This window comes from Dendrobates tinctorius, unplaced genomic scaffold, assembly GCF_039654945.1.
Source record: "Dendrobates tinctorius isolate UK_male_01 unplaced genomic scaffold, ASM3965494v1 ptg000029l, whole genome shotgun sequence".
NCBI classification, from domain to species: Eukaryota; Metazoa; Chordata; class Amphibia; order Anura; family Dendrobatidae; genus Dendrobates; species Dendrobates tinctorius.
This window is the reverse complement of record NW_027361697.1, coordinates 41,225,938-41,243,288: the sequence shown is the minus strand read 5'-3', so window position 1 is coordinate 41,243,288 and position 17,351 is coordinate 41,225,938.

Sequence of the window (17,351 nt, the reverse complement as noted above, 5' to 3'; positions counted from 1 at the left end):
TTCCCAGTCAACATGTAATTGAGCAACCCAGGACGTATTTTGTATTCTGTTTGGAATATTGATTATGGTAGGGATTGTACAAAGTGTAGGGATTAGTGTAGGGATTACTGTAGGGATTGTACAAAGTGTAGTGATTAGTGTAGCGATTAGTGTAGGGATTACTGTACAAAGTGTAGGGATTGCTGTTGGGATTTCTGTAGGGATTACTGTAGGGATTGTACAAAGTGTAGGGATTAGTGTAGGGATTAGTGTAGGGATTACTGTAGGGATTAGTGTAGGGATTACTGTAGGGATTGTACAAAGTGTAGTGATTAGTGTAGGGATTGTACAAAGTGTAGTGATTTGTGTAGGGATTAGTGTAGGGATTACTGTAGGGATTACTGTAGGGATTACTGTGGGGATTGTACAAAGTGTACTGTAGGGATTACTGTAGGGATTACTGTAGGGATTGTACAAAGTGTAGGGATTACTGTTGGGATTTCTGTAGGGATTACTGTAGGGATTGTACAAAGTGTAGGGATTAGTGTAGGGATTAGTGTAGGGATTACTGTAGGGATTAGTGTAGGGATTACTGTAGTGATTGTACAAAGTGTAGGGATTAGTGTAGGGATTACTGTAGGGATTGTACAAAGTGTAGTGATTAGTTTAGGGATTAGTGTAGGGATTACTGTAGGGATTACTGTAGGGATTGTACAAAGTGTAGTGATTAGTGTAGAGATTAGTGTAGGGATTACTGTAGGGATTAGTGTAGGGATTACTGTAGGGATTGTACAAAGTGTAGTGATTAGTGTAGGGATTGTGCAAAGTGTAGTGATTAGTGTAGGGATTAGTGTAGGGATTACTGTAGGGATTAGTGTAGGGATTGTACAAAGTGTAGGGATTAGTGTAGGGATTACTGTAGGGATTGTACAAAGTGTAGTGATTAGTTTAGGGATTAGTGTAGGGATTACTGTAGGGATTAGTGTAGGGATTACTGTAGGGATTGTACAAAGTGTAGTGATTAGTGTAGGGATTGTACAAAGTGTAGTGATTAGTGTAGGGATTAGTGTAGGGATTACTGTAGGGATTAGTGTAGGGATTACTGTAGGGATTGTACAAAGTGTACTGTAGGGATTACTGTAGGGATTACTATAGGGATTGTACAAAGTAATGAGACGCTAGCCTTGATAAAGAGGTCTAGCACGGAAGACGAATTTGATTTTTTTCGCTCTCCAAATTTCTAACAAGGCTCGCTCCCTGCCACCGGATCGCCAAAACATATTCACAAGCCTGGTCCAGATGTTGCTTACAGCGTTACATGATCCAACACCTATTTTGCCCTATGATGAAATTTTAATGTCGGTTTTAGGAATTTTCCGAAAAAAAAAACCAAGGCCAACCACAAAATGCCCAATCTCAAGGCAGTCGCCCATACACAACTGAGCTGCTTGGTCCCCCAACACATCAGACTTACACTCTGGACGCAGCCACAAACTATGGGTACTACCCACAGTACCATAATTTAAACTAAATAAAGTTTGTGGCTGACATTTTTGTTGTTGGGCCAAAATGTTGTTGGCCATCTGTTCTCTTTCACATTGAAAAATTAATTACAATGTTTGCAAAAAAGTTTATTGTTTTTCTAATAGGGATTACTGTAGGGATTACTGTAGGGATTACTGTAGGGATTAGTGTAGGGATTACTGTAGAGATGGTACAAAGTGTAGGGATTAGTGAAGGGATTACTGTAGTGATTGGTGAAGGGATTACTGTAGGGATTAGTGTAGGGATTACTATAGGGATTACTGTAGGGATTACCGTAGGGATTAGTGTAGTGATTACTGTAGGGATTAGTGTAGGGATTACTGTAGAGATTGTACAAAGTGTAGTGATTAGTGTAGGGATTAGTGTAGGGATTACTGTAGGGATTACTGTAGGGATTACTGTAGGGATTACTGTAGGGATTGTACAAAGTGTAGGGATTAGTGTAGGGATTAGTGTAGGGATTACTGTAGGGATTGTACAAAGTGTAGTGATTAGTGTAGTGATTAGTGTAGGGATTACTGTAGGGATTAGTGTAGGGATTACTGTAGGGATTGTACAAAGTGTACTGTAGGGATTACTGTAGGGATTACTGTAGGGATTGTACAAAGTGTAGGGATTACTGTTGGGATTTCTGTAGGGATTACTGTAGGGATTGTACAAAGTGTAGTGATTAGTTTAGGGATTAGTGTAGGGATTACTGTAGGGATTAGTGTAGGGATTACTGTAGAGATTGTACAAAGTGTAGGGATTAGTGTAGGGATTACTATAAGGATTACTGTAGGGATTACTGTAGGGATTGTACAAAGTGTGGGGATTAGTGTAGGGATTACTGTAGGGATTAGTGTAGGGATTACTGTAGGGATTGTACAAAGTGTAGTGATTAGTGTAGGGATTAGTGTAGGGATTACTGTAGGGATTAGTGTAGGGATTAGTGTAGGGATTACTGTAGGGATTGTACAAAGTGTAGGGATTAGTGTAGGGATTAGTGTAGGGATTACTGTAGGGATTGTGCAAAGTGTAGGGATTACTGTAGGGATTAGTGTAGGGATTACTGTAGGGATTGTACAAAGTGTAGTCATTAGTGTAGGGATTACTGTAGGGATTACTGTAGGAATTACTGTAGGGTTTTTTGTAGGGATCATGGAAAGGGAAGAGATTAGGGTAAAGTTTAGGGCTTGTAATTTGGGAGAAGGGTAGGGTTAGGGATAGGGTTGGTTTAGGGGTAGGGTTTGGTTAGGTTTATGTTTTTTTTTATTGGCGTAAATGCTTTTGCCTTTTTTAAGTTTTCGGGTTTACATAGTATCTAATGATTGTAATCTCTACATTGTAGGTCCATGATTTTCCAGCCATATGGGACCCTTCTGACGAGGCCTACAAGGACCGCTACTACCGGGATCACTGCTGGACCAAAGTGTTACGCCGGCTGTATCCTGACTGGGATTCGTGTACTAATGCAACACAGTTGCAAATTGGTAATTCAAATGTTCTTTGACACTACAAAAATAGGTGTACCTAAATATTAAAATTAATCTTTTTTTTCTGTTTTCGTTTAAAGAAAGATGTCAAGCAACGATGGAGATCCGTTAATGACCGATTCCATAAATATCTTGCAAGCTGCAATAAAAGTGGATCGTCTCCTACCCGTCACTTGTTCCCTTTTTATGAGGAGCTACAATTTTTTGTAACTGGAAGGACACTGCGTAGGTAAATGTTTTGTTTTTTAACAAAAATTATTTTTAAGAAATTTATCCTCTATTTGTAGGTGGTATGGCAGAATTGGCCGTGTATTCTAAGCTGCATACAACTGCACTGTTATTTTAATTTGTTGTGCCCACATAGAACAGGATAGTAGAGGAGATGTGATGAATTTCCCTCTCCACTATGTGTAGAAACATGGGAGGTTGTATAGCTACGTCCCTGGACAGGTGACACGTGTTTTGTCCCCACAGCATGTCACTTGTCTTGTGTTTGCACTATGTCTCTAAAAGATAAGTATATTGAGATTCTCCTTTTTTTGTCGAAAACAGCTCTCAAGGCAACATTGTTCCTATGGAAGATGAAGATTCTGAAGACGCTTCTGGACCTTCAAATGTAGCTGCTGTGACCGCTTCTTCAGCTGGTGAAGGTGTTGCTGGTGCTGCCCCATTGTCAGCAGACGCTGGGGCATCTGCTTCAACCTCTGCGGAAAATAGTGTGGTAGTGGAAACAGTAAGAGGAAGGGCTGGCGGTCCGGTGTCAGGACAGCCCAACCAAAAAAAAAAACAAAAAAAAGCGAGGATAAAACAATCAAAGCCGCTAATGAGACGCTAGCCTTGATAAAGAGGTCTAGCACGGAAGACGAATTTGATTTTTTCGCTCTCCAAATTTCTAACAAGGCTCGCTCCCTGCCACCGGATCGCCAAAACATATTCACAAGCCTGGTCCAGATGTTGCTTACAGCGTTACATGATCCAACACCTATTTTGCCCTATGATGAAATTTTAATGTCGGTTTTAGGAATTTTCCGAAAAATAAAACCAAGGCCAACCACAAAATGCCCAATCTCAAGGCAGTCGCCCATACACAACTGAGCTGCTTGGTCCCCCAACACATCAGACTTACACTCAGGACGCAGCCACAAACTATGGGTACTACCCACAGTACCATAATTTAAACTAAATAAAGTTTGTGGCTGACATTTTTGTTGTTGGGCCAAAATGTTGTTGGCCATCTGTTCTCTTTCACATTGAAAAATTAATTACAATGTTTGTAAAAAAGTTTATTGTTTTTCTAATAGGGATTACTGTAGGGATTACTGTAGGGATTAGTGTAGGGATTACTGTAGAGATGGTACAAAGTGTAGGGATTAGTGAAGGGATTACTGTAGTGATTGGTGAAGGGATTACTGTAGGGATTAGTGTAGGGATTACTATAGGGATTACTGTAGGGATTACCGTAGGGATTAGTGTAGTGATTACTGTAGGGATTAGTGTAGGGATTACTGTAGAGATTGTACAAAGTGTAGGGATTAGTGTAGGGATTACTGTAGGGATTACTGTAGGGATTACTGTAGGGATTACTGTAGGGATTGTACAAAGTGTAGGGATTAGTGTAGGGATTAGTGTAGGGATTACTGTAGGGATTGTACAAAGTGTAGTGATTAGTGTAGTGATTAGTGTAGGGATTACTGTAGGGATTAGTGTAGGGATTACTGTAGGGATTGTACAAAGTGTACTGTAGGGATTACTGTAGGGATTACTGTAGGGATTGTACAAAGTGTAGGGATTACTGTTGGGATTTCTGTAGGGATTACTGTAGGGATTGTACAAAGTGTAGTGATTAGTTTAGGGATTAGTGTAGGGATTACTGTAGGGATTAGTGTAGGGATTACTGTAGAGATTGTACAAAGTGTAGGGATTAGTGTAGGGATTACTATAAGGATTACTGTAGGGATTACTGTAGGGATTGTACAAAGTGTGGGGATTAGTGTAGGGATTACTGTAGGGATTAGTGTAGGGATTACTGTAGGGATTGTACAAAGTGTAGTGATTAGTGTAGGGATTAGTGTAGGGATTACTGTAGGGATTAGTGTAGGGATTACTGTAGGGATTACTGTAGGGATTGTACAAAGTGTAGGGATTAGTGTAGGGATTAGTGTAGGGATTACTGTAGGGATTGTGCAAAGTGTAGGGATTACTGTAGGGATTAGTGTAGGGATTACTGTAGGGATTGTACAAAGTGTAGTCATTAGTGTAGGGATTACTGTAGGGATTACTGTAGGAATTACTGTAGGGTTTTTTGTAGGGATCATGGAAAGGGAAGAGATTAGGGTAAAGTTTAGGGCTTGTAATTTGGGAGAAGGGTAGGGTTAGGGATAGGGTTGGTTTAGGGGTAGGGTTTGGTTAGGTTTATGTTTTTTTTTATTGGCGTAAATGCTTTTGCCTTTTTTAAGTTTTCGGGTTTACATAGTATCTAATGATTGTAATCTCTACATTGTAGGTCCATGATTTTCCAGCCATATGGGACCCTTCTGACGAGGCCTACAAGGACCGCTACTACCGGGATCACTGCTGGACCAAAGTGTTACGCCGGCTGTATCCTGACTGGGATTCGTGTACTAATGCAACACAGTTGCAAATTGGTAATTCAAATGTTCTTTGACACTACAAAAATAGGTGTACCTAAATATTAAAATTAATCTTTTTTTTCTGTTTTCGTTTAAAGAAAGATGTCAAGCAACGATGGAGATCCGTTAATGACCGATTCCATAAATATCTTGCAAGCTGCAATAAAAGTGGATCGTCTCCTACCCGTCACTTGTTCCCTTTTTATGAGGAGCTACAATTTTTTGTAACTGGAAGGACACTGCGTAGGTAAATGTTTTGTTTTTTAACAAAAATTATTTTTAAGAAATTTATCCTCTATTTGTAGGTGGTATGGCAGAATTGGCCGTGTATTCTAAGCTGCATACAACTGCACTGTTATTTTAATTTGTTGTGCCCACATAGAACAGGATAGTAGAGGAGATGTGATGAATTTCCCTCTCCACTATGTGTAGAAACATGGGAGGTTGTATAGCTACGTCCCTGGACAGGTGACACGTGTTTTGTCCCCACAGCATGTCACTTGTCTTGTGTTTGCACTATGTCTCTAAAAGATAAGTATATTGAGATTCTCCTTTTTTTGTCGAAAACAGCTCTCAAGGCAACATTGTTCCTATGGAAGATGAAGATTCTGAAGACGCTTCTGGACCTTCAAATGTAGCTGCTGTGACCGCTTCTTCAGCTGGTGAAGGTGTTGCTGGTGCTGCCCCATTGTCAGCAGACGCTGGGGCATCTGCTTCAACCTCTGCGGAAAATAGTGTGGTAGTGGAAACAGTAAGAGGAAGGGCTGGCGGTCCGGTGTCAGGACAGCCCAACCAAAAAAAAAAACAAAAAAAAGCGAGGATAAAACAATCAAAGCCGCTAATGAGACGCTAGCCTTGATAAAGAGGTCTAGCACGGAAGACGAATTTGATTTTTTCGCTCTCCAAATTTCTAACAAGGCTCGCTCCCTGCCACCGGATCGCCAAAACATATTCACAAGCCTGGTCCAGATGTTGCTTACAGCGTTACATGATCCAACACCTATTTTGCCCTATGATGAAATTTTAATGTCGGTTTTAGGAATTTTCCGAAAAATAAAACCAAGGCCAACCACAAAATGCCCAATCTCAAGGCAGTCGCCCATACACAACTGAGCTGCTTGGTCCCCCAACACATCAGACTTACACTCAGGACGCAGCCACAAACTATGGGTACTACCCACAGTACCATAATTTAAACTAAATAAAGTTTGTGGCTGACATTTTTGTTGTTGGGCCAAAATGTTGTTGGCCATCTGTTCTCTTTCACATTGAAAAATTAATTACAATGTTTGTAAAAAAGTTTATTGTTTTTCTAATAAATTTTTATCAGAAAATTTATTTTGTGTTCTTTCTCACAATTCGAAGGGGCCTAAACTACAGCTAGATACGGCCAGTGTCATGGGTACATCATGACAACACTATTGTGTAGGGTCAAACTATGGTGATGCTGTTACGGGACTATGGTACCTAGATTACTTGAAATAAACCTCACATAGTGCAAATTGAAAAATGATGTCCATAACATTATCAGTTACAAAATTTTTGGGGGGGCGTAAAAGGATACATAGAAACTATAATTCTAGCATAGGATATCATACCACTAATTGCTGACTATATAATTACTCCAATCTGTAAAAGGGCAACTCAATAGACAGACAACAAATACACCAAATGTGTTCAACAAATCCAAAAATGTTTGTCATGCATTACTACAAAGTTAAACACCAAAAAATTTTGACTTTTGCAAAAAGGTGTAAACATTTTATTTTAAAATCACCTTTACATAACATATTTTGAAGATCCAAAATGTTACTCATATATGGTGGAGAATCAGGCCAGGACGCCCGACAACATGGAAGAAACTAACCAAATGTAAGTGGCATTCATGGTAAAGTAAGCGAATCTGCTGTATTAATGGCTAATGCCAGCCAAGGTATTTAAGTTGAAATAGGTGCTATAACCAAAGAGGAATATTTTCCAATAGGCAAGATGAGGCAAACATGGCTCAATGGCCGGTCCCAGCATCCCCAATAGTACATCCTGAGTCCAATCAATAGACCACCGGTATAAAAGCAAAAAAAAACGTTTCATTATCCATAGTGGTGGTCGTGTGGTCCTGGCGGTGCCCATAGAAACGATGTTGTTATCAATCCACCAAATATAAATGAAAAAGCGGGTCCTTCTTTGCTGACGCTCAACTTCTTCTTCTTGGATCTTTCACTGCTGTTCAGACTGCTCAACACCAGCACAGGAGTATTGCCAGTGCACGGCACCTTGTGGACTCATAAAATAGTCAGTAAACGTTTCTCTCACGCGCACACCCGAGTTGGATGGCCTTCCCACATGGCGCATTGGATTACATTGTGGCTGCTGGTACTCCACATCTACCTCGGAGCTGTACTCACGAGCGTAGTTGTGGAGTACACAGCATGCCTTAATCACGGTGTCAATGGTGTTAGGATCCAACTGGATGGCAGTGTGAAAGATCCTCCACTGACTAGTCATGATCCCAAAGGTGCATTCCACATATCTGCGTGCACGACTCAGCCGATAATTAAAAATCCTCCGCCGGGCAGTCAGTCCCCTTCGTGGGTATGGGCGCAGCAGGGTTGTCATTAAGGGAAATCCCTCATCCGATACCATCACAAAGGGCACTGAATGTGTGGAACCCGGCAAAGGTCTTGGGGCTGGGAGAGTTCCGCCATCTCGAAGAATTTGCTGTCCAACAAGTGATGCTCGCAACACCCGAGAATCCCCAGTACTACCATAAGCACCAACGTCGATGGCAACAAATTTGTAATGTGCATCAGCCACCGCCATCAGGACCACCGAAAAATACTTCTTACAATTAAAGAAGCGTGATCCTGATCGTGGTGGCTTCTGCACTCTTACATGTTTACCATCAACTGCACCTATGCAGTTTGGGAAATTGGCCACAGACTGAAAGTCTGCTGCAACCTGCAGCCAAGTCTCCTCGGTTGGGGAAGGCATCACCATGGGCTGCAACTTCTGCAAGATGACGGCACATGTGCACCTCACAAATTGAGAGATGGTGGATTTACCAACTCTAAATTGGAGGTGTAGGGATGTGTAGCTCTCTCCTGTGGTCAAATACCTGAAAAGAAAAAAAAAATTAGAAAAGTCACACAAAAATGTACTATAACGTGTCAGCATGTATGGCCGCTATAAAACGCCTTTGATGTCTTCTATGAAGTATTATATGTTGTGGCAAACACCCATGTTATGAATGAGTCACCGTAGGAGGCAAAAGCAGAAATACAAGCTAAGTCCAGAAAACCAGAGAAGTTGGCAACTATCAGATTGCAGACCCCTGAACCTATCAACACAACTAGCAGTAGCCGTGGGGGGTTCCTACGATGCCCTAGACCCCTCGATCACAGCCGGAGAATTACATAGGCCTAAAGAAAGAAAGGGGAAATCTAAACTGCCCCAGAGCAGACCCCAAAGCAATAGGCAGCCCCCAACATATAATGACGGTGAAGCCAGATGAAAATACTAACACAGACAGAAAGATAGACTGAGCAAAGACGGGGCCCAAAACTACCTAGATAGGAAAGGACAAGAAGGCTGCTGTCTGCAATCTGCCAAAACCCTATCAAAGACATAAGCCAACAAGCTGATATGAAAAAGGCCCTGAAGCAGCTAGGCTTCAAAAACTAAATCAGCACTCAGGTATTTTCAGAAGACAGAGCTAAATGAATTCAGCACCCCCAGCAGGGAATGACAGAAATCCAGAAAAACAAAGCAAAACAAAGTCAAAGCACAAAAGCAAAAGGCCGAGCAGTAAACTTAGCTTTAGAGGAGCAGGAATTCAGACTGGTCTCCAAGGATCCCACAGAGGAATCACCCGCAGGGCAGAAGGGCGTCGGCAGCCTTATATCCAGTCAGTAACTCCACTCAGCCAGTCATCATCATCAGCCTCAGGTGTTTGATAATCAGGCTCACTACCTTTGTTTACCAGAAGAGGGAGTTCCTCGGGCCTCAGTAATGAAAGGGAAAATGAACTCACAACACACCCCATTGTAAAAAGAAAGCTGGACAGATACACGCTGACATGTACATAGACCCATTAATTAGAGTGTGTCTACCTGTGTCAGTGTCTCCGTTACATGTTCCATATATAATAACCCATAACGGATACACTGATGTGTGAAAGGGCCGTAATGACATTCCAAGCGACAATTATTTACTTACCGCAAGGTGATGAGAAGCCTTTCCTCAGCAGTGATCGCCTTCCTCATGAACGTATCAGCAAATGTAATATGAGGACCCAAGATTTCAAGCAGATGATCAAAGGCGGCGATTGGAAGCCGGCAGAAGGACACAAACTTTTCAGGATATCTGCAAAGTAAAAAATAAAATGATGTTAATAATGATTACATACTTTTATACACATTTTACATAGCAAAATTGCTTGAGTTATTTTGCAACTTACCTCCTCAAATCATTATAAAGAACGTTAAAATGCCCTTTGTCGGTTCGGTCGACTAAGAGTGGGTGCACCCAAAATTTACGTCCTTGCTTTCTCCTTCGCTGCTGCTGCTGCTGAGCCTAAAATAAAATTTTCCTTTTAGTAGACAGCACACTCAAAAAACAAAGACATGTGAACCATTTTCTGATTCATAACCCTAATCACATAAATAGTCGTAATCAAAAACATAATATAAAGTCTGATTTCACAAAAGACAACAATCCAAAATGTATTCATAATCCAAACAATAATCACAAACCTAACCAAACTACAACGCTAATCCAAAACCCCACCCTAACCCTAATCCCACACCCAATCCATAATCCCATACCCAATCCCAAGTCTATATTATCCAAACACTAATCAATAACCTAACCCAATCACAAGCTTAATCCTAATTCCATCCATATAACCCTATTCCCAACAAACCCCAATCCTATCCATAATGGAATCCCAAACATAATCACGATCCTTATCCCAAAAAATTTCAACTCAAACATCATCATACCTGCTCTCTGAATGAGGAATTCTGAACGGCCTGCGGACCATTTGGCGCTGCACGCTGAAATCTTCATTCCGCTGGGCACTCTGCCGCTCATTTCTGTCAGTCATCATTATTGGTAAAAGCAAAATGGAGGCTGGGGGGGTTGGAGCAGGAAATTACATTTTCTTTTTTTTTTTCTTGAGTCTAGTATTGTTCAACTTTATTAACATTCTTCTAGTAGAAAACTGCAGACAATTTTGCAAAAAAAACCGCAGGAAAAACCGCAGCAAAAACGCAGCAAAACCGCATCAAAAACGCAGCAAAACCGCACATGCGGTTTCTGCCAAGAGGTGCGGTTTTCTCTACCAAAAAAAGCTGGAAAATTTCCTACGTGTGCACATAGCCTTAAATTTTATCAACGCAGGTGCTCAAACTGTATTCCATCACAATTTGCACAGCTTTGAAGTCTGCCTCTTACACTTCGACAAACATTTTTGCACAAGTCTCTTTGGGTATTAATTTCTTGAAATGCATCTCTTATGTTATTTTTCACATCACTGACATTTTTTGGTTTTCAACTATAAACTTTGTCCTTGAGTACCCCCCAAAGAAAAAATCCATTGGGGTCTAGTCTGGTGAACGTGCCGGCCAATCAAGTGGGCCTCTTCGGCCAATACATTTATTAGGAAATGTTCCATCAAGATACTCGTGGACTACTCTTGAATAATGTGGAGGGGCCACATCTTGTTGGAAATAAAAGTCATTTGAATTAGGCTGTTGCTATAACTGGGGAACAACTTGATTCATTAGAATTTCGAGATACTTATCTCCTGTGACTGTTCCATCAAAAAAAATCGTCCAAAAACACCAAAACTTGAAATACCACCCCAAACATTGACACCGGGCTCATTTAGTTGTTGCTCTAATGTTAAATGCATGTTCTCATTATACCTGTAAATACAATTATGTCTGTTAATATGGCCAGATAATTTGAAAGAAGCTTCATCACTCCACATAATGTTATCTAAAATTACTGGATTTTTTTCAGTTTCATTAAGCATAATCTCGCTAAATTGCAGCCGCCTGTCTGGATAATCCTCCAACAAACCATGAATTAGACGTGGACGATAAGCTTTCCACCCAATAGATTTCAGAATTCGCATGATGGAAGCTTGTGAAATTCCCATTTCTAAAGAGACTCTTCTGGTGGACTTTTTTGGACCCTGAACAAATGTTTCAGCAACAAGTTGTTTATTATTTTCTGTACAGGCTGTTTTGGGTCGACCAGTTTTTGGAGCATTAAGGATTGAGCCAGTGGCATTGAATTTGTCACGAATGCAGTAAATGGTTTGTCTCTTTGGGGCTTGAGTACCAAATGTTTCAACCCAATTTGCGCTAACTGTTTCAACATTTTGAGATTTCCAATATGCTTTTAAAATCCATTTTCTTTGATCTGTATTTAAATTATTTGCCATTATGGGTTATTTGAATTATCTGAAAAGAAAACAGATTTGGGGGAGATTTATCTGTGAAAACTAGATCTGTGAAACTGACTCAGTTGCCCTTAGCAACCAATCAGATTCCACCTTTAATTTTCCAAAGAGTCTGTGAAGAATGAAAAGTGGAAACTGATTGGTTGCTAAGGGCAACTGAGTCAGTTTCACTTTACACCATGCTTGATAAATCTCCCCCTTCATAACCCTATTACACATACTGTCCACCTACTTTTGGACCACCCTGTATATATATATATATATATATATATATATATACAGCTGTGGCCAAAAGTATTGACACCCCTGCAATTCTGTCAGATAATACTCAGTTTCTTCCTGAAAATGATTGCAAACACAAATTCTTTGGTATTATTATCTTCATTTAATTTGTCTTAAATGAAAAAACACAAAAGAGAATGAAGCAAAAAGCAAAACATTGATCATTTCACACAAAACTCCAAAAATGGTGTTCCATATGCCTGGAGATAGGAACTCCAGGTCTGTGCGTCCTCATAAGGAAGGCTGAACCATTGTGTGCTATTGATCCCTGAATGGGCAGATCTCTGCAACAACAAGACTGTGCCATGTATTATGTTTTGTTTTTCCTTAGTCCATAGAGGCCATGTTTGTTTTTGCTGACTCTGCACCAGTTTATACAGTACCCTTAATAAACCAGTGAGAGGTTTAAAGAGACAACGTTCCTGAGTCTTCCTCCCTGCACAACCAAGTGAGTCGATCTATCTCAATAGATATAGATACATACAGTCAGGGCCAGAAATTGTTGAAATTGTTCCAGAAAATGAAATATTTCTCCCAGAAAATTATTGCAATGATACAGGCTTTGTTATACTTATGTTTATTTCCTTTGTGTGTATTGGAACAACACAAAAAAAAACAGAGAAAGAAAGGCAAATTGGACATAATCTCACACAAAACCCCCCAAAATGGGTCAGACTACATTGTTGGCACCTTTACAAAATTGTAGGTAAGCAAATTGTTTCCAGCATGTGATACTCATTCAAACTCAAACGGGGGCATGTAAAAGGTGTGGGCAATATATAAATCACACCAGATAAAAAGGGGAGACGTTGACTCAATCTTTGCATTGTGTGTCTGTGTGTGCCACACTAAGCATGGAAAACAGGAAGAACAGAAGAGAATTGTCTGAGGACTTGAGGACCATAATTGTTGAACAATATCAACAATCTCAAGGTTACAAATCCATCTCCAGAGAGCTTGATGTTCCTTTGTCCACAGAATGTGGACAGCAGAGAAAAATTGTTGCAGGATAGTTCAGATGATGGATAAGCAGTCCCAATAAAGTTCCAAAGAAATGTAAGCTGTCCTGCAGGCTCAGGATGCATTACTGTCAGTGCGAACTATCAATCACAGTTTAAACAAAATGAAACGCTATGGCAGGAGACCCAAGAGGACCCCACTGCTGACACAGAAAAATAAAAAAGCTAGACCACAGTTTGCCAAAATGTACGTAAACCTAAAACCTTCTGGGAAAGCGTCTTGTGGACAGATGAGACCTTTTAAAGCACATCATTCTACTATTTACCAAAAATGGAATTAGGCCTGTGAAGAAAAGAAAACTACCTAAAGTCAAATTGTTATTATCCAGGATGGGGTTTTGTCTTTGTCCCGTCCTGGTCAGACAGAGGTTAATTGTATCTGCCTCTCTCTGGTGTTTAGGCAGCTGTTTAGTTGCCACCTGACCTAGGTCCGGTGCTGGTGATAGTTCTGGTCCCTCGGCTTGAGCAGCTGACCTAGATTACACTGTTGGTAATCGTGCTTCTCGTATGCATGTCCGTTGTTGTGTGTATGATCCGGCTTGAACCCTGACCTGAGTTTCTGTCCTCCGTTTTGGTACTGTTTAGCATGCTCTGGTTTCTGAACCCCTGGCTTGTATCTGATTACTCTTCCATTTTACCACGTGTCCATCTGGTTTTGACCTTTTTGCTTGTTCCTGACCACATGCTTGCTGTGACCTTTAGTACTTTGCATTACTGCTTGTTGCTGACCATGCTTTTGACGTTTTCGATGCCACCTGGTGGTGGTTTTGGCTGCTGCAGTGCAGGCCTGCCCTAGGAGTGTGCAGTCCCTTCTAACCTCTGTTGCCAAAAGGTGGAGCACACACAAACCTGTATTGCAGCTGCATGACATTATCATCGACCACACATTAAATCTAGTGGAGGTCTAATTTTTTTTCTGTGCTTTGGATCCGCTCTGCATTTTGATAGATCAGGTGACAATACGATACGATACACTTTATTGATCCCAAGGGAAATTATGGTATCACAGCAGCGTTACAACAGCATTACAAACAAAACCTTACGAACAGCTTTACTACGTTACAATCAGCATTACATAGATTAATTACTAAACACAGATCTTGCACATGACTAACCACAATACGTAACAAACAAGGTACACCAATCTCTGATCATTTCCATTAGTGTGCCATCCCTAGATCGTAGCCATCTTTCACCCTTAGGGCTCATACTCACATGTGAGAAACTTGGATGAGTCTCGCATGTCAAAACCCGGCACTGCCGCAATCACTTGAACCGGAGTGTGTGGCTGCATGCATTTCTATGTAGCTGAACTCTCCGATCTGAGTGCCGGCGGTAGTGCCGGGTATTGACGTGCGAGACTCATCCGAGATTCTCGCATGTGAGTATGAGCCCTAAGTGAATTGTTATACATCCCCATAGCAGTAGGCACAAATGATTTCCTGAATTTCTCCTTCTTGCACCTAAGTAGGATTAGATGGCTTCTGAATGTGCTCTTCTGATTCAAGAACAGCTCGTATAGTGGGTGTGTATTATTGTTCATTATAGCCCTACACTTCTTCTGAATCCTATCTTCCACTACCTCCTCAAAAGAGTCAAGATGAAGGCCAACAGCCGCACTTGCCTTCTTGATAAGTTTGTTGAGCTTATTAGCGTCAGCTACTGGAACACTACTGCCTCAGCATATGATAGCAAAAAAGATGGTGCTTGCTACAACGGACTGGTAGAACATTTCCAGCATTTTACTGCACACATTGAACGACCTGAGCTTCTGCAGAAAGTACAGTCTGCTCATTCCCTTCTTGTAAACCTTCTATGTATGACACCTCCAATCGAGTTTGCTGTCAAGGTGGACCCCCAAATATTTGTAGCTCTCAACCATCTCCACCTCCTGGCCAGCAATCGGTAAGTAATCATCCTTTTTCCTTCTATAACTCACCACCATCTCCTTGGTTTTCTTTATATTTAGTTCTAGACAGTTAGTCCGGCACCAATCTACAAAGTCAGAAACCACCCTTCTATATTCCTCCTTCCCCCGATCCCCCACAATGCCCCCTACAATCACTGACTCATCTGAGAATTTTTGGAGGTGACAGAAGTTCGATTTATACTGAAAGTCAGCTGTATACAATGGTAAGAGGAAGGGCAACAGAACTGTACCCTGAGGGGCTCCCACACTACTCTGTACACTGCCAGATACCACCTCCCCCATCCTTACAAACTGTGGCCTGTTGTGAATTCGCTTTCTGGCCTCCCTCTGGTTACTACTGAAGGTAGTGGAGTTGGCCAAATTGACAGAGGGGTTGCGAGTTCTCTTTCTAGGCTTCCTCTGGTGGTTACTGGAGGTAATGGAGCTGATCTGATTAACAGAGGCTTGCCGCCACCTGATAATGAGAATGACAATTGGAGATCTGGAGTTTCAGATTGGGATTTAAGACAGCCGACTCCCTCTATCCCTGCTGGTGATTTTCTTCCTGCCTCCTGAGGTCTTAGTTTCCAGCTCAGTCCCTGCATGTTCAGCTAAGTGTTCATTTGCTATAATGTTGACATTTGATCTGATTTTGTCTATTTCAGTTTTGTGTGGTCAGCCAGCTCCGGCTGTGGCTGTGCTGAATTTCCATCCTTATGTTACTGCTTGTGCCAGTTTGATTTTGTCCCTTATTAGATTGGCCTCTCTTTGCTCTGCTTTCAGAATATACCAGAGTGCTGATATAGTGGGCGAAGTCGTGTGACTTCAGTATTTTTTGCATCAGACGTGTTGGACTTTTTTGCAGGGTTTTTTGCGTGATTGCAGACAGTGTCTTTCCTTTCCTGTCCTGTCTAGTCAGTGTGGGCCCCATCATTTGCTCAGTCTATTTTCCTGCCTGCGTTTGTGTTTTCATCTTGTCTCACCGACAATATATGTTTGGGGGCTATCTATTCCTTTGGGGTCAGCTCTGGGGCAGTTTAGATTTCCCCTTTCTTGCTTTAGGCTTAGTTAGCTCTCTGGCTGTGCCAAGGTGTCTAGGATCATCGTAGGCATGCTCCACAGCTACTGCTAGTTGTGTGGATAGGATCAGGGGTCTGCAATCCGCTTAGTTACAACCTCTCTGGTTTTCTGTGGCTTAGCTTGGGCTTGCTTTCCTCCTCGGTCACCCAATCATAACAGAATCACAAGCCTAACCACAGACTCTAGGGGTACTCAACAGAAGGAAAGAATTGTAAAAAAAAAAAAAGTGTTAGAATTTTTTTATATATTTTTCCTCTTTTTCTCTGGGGCCATAGGAGGATTTTTTTTCTTTAATGGAGATTAAGCAATTGTCCGATCGTGTTGAGCAGCTCTTTGCTGAAGTGCAGGGAATTTCTGCCTATCTCGCTCAATCATCTGTTGTTGAACCAAAAATTCCTACTCCTGATGTTTTTTCTGGGGATCGGTCTAAATTTTTGAATTTTAAGAATAATTGTAAACTATTTCTTGCCTTGAAACCTAACTCCTCGGGGAGCTCTGTGCAGCAGGTTAAGATTGTCATTTCCCTGCTGCGTGGCAATCCCCAGGATTGGGCCTTTTCTTTGACACCCGGAGATCCTTTTCTGGCCAATGTGGATGCATTTTTCAAGCCTTGGGGTTGTTGTATGATGAACCTAATCCTATTGATCAAGCTGAGAAAACCTTATTGGCATTGAACCAGGGTCAGGATACTGCAGAGTTATATTGTCAAAAATTCCAAAAGTGGGCGGTCCTTACTAAATGGAATGACGATGCCCTAGCAGCTCTCTTTCGGAAGGGTTTGGCAGTAACCGTAAAAGATGTTATGGTGGGATTTCCTGTTCCCTCTGGTCTTGACGATTCTATGTCATTGGCCATTCAAGTTGATCGGCGTTTACGTGAACGTAAAAACTGCGCGAGAGGCGTTGCCGCCTTTTGAACGAATGTCTGAACCCATGCAATGTGATAGGGTTTTGTCTAGGGCGC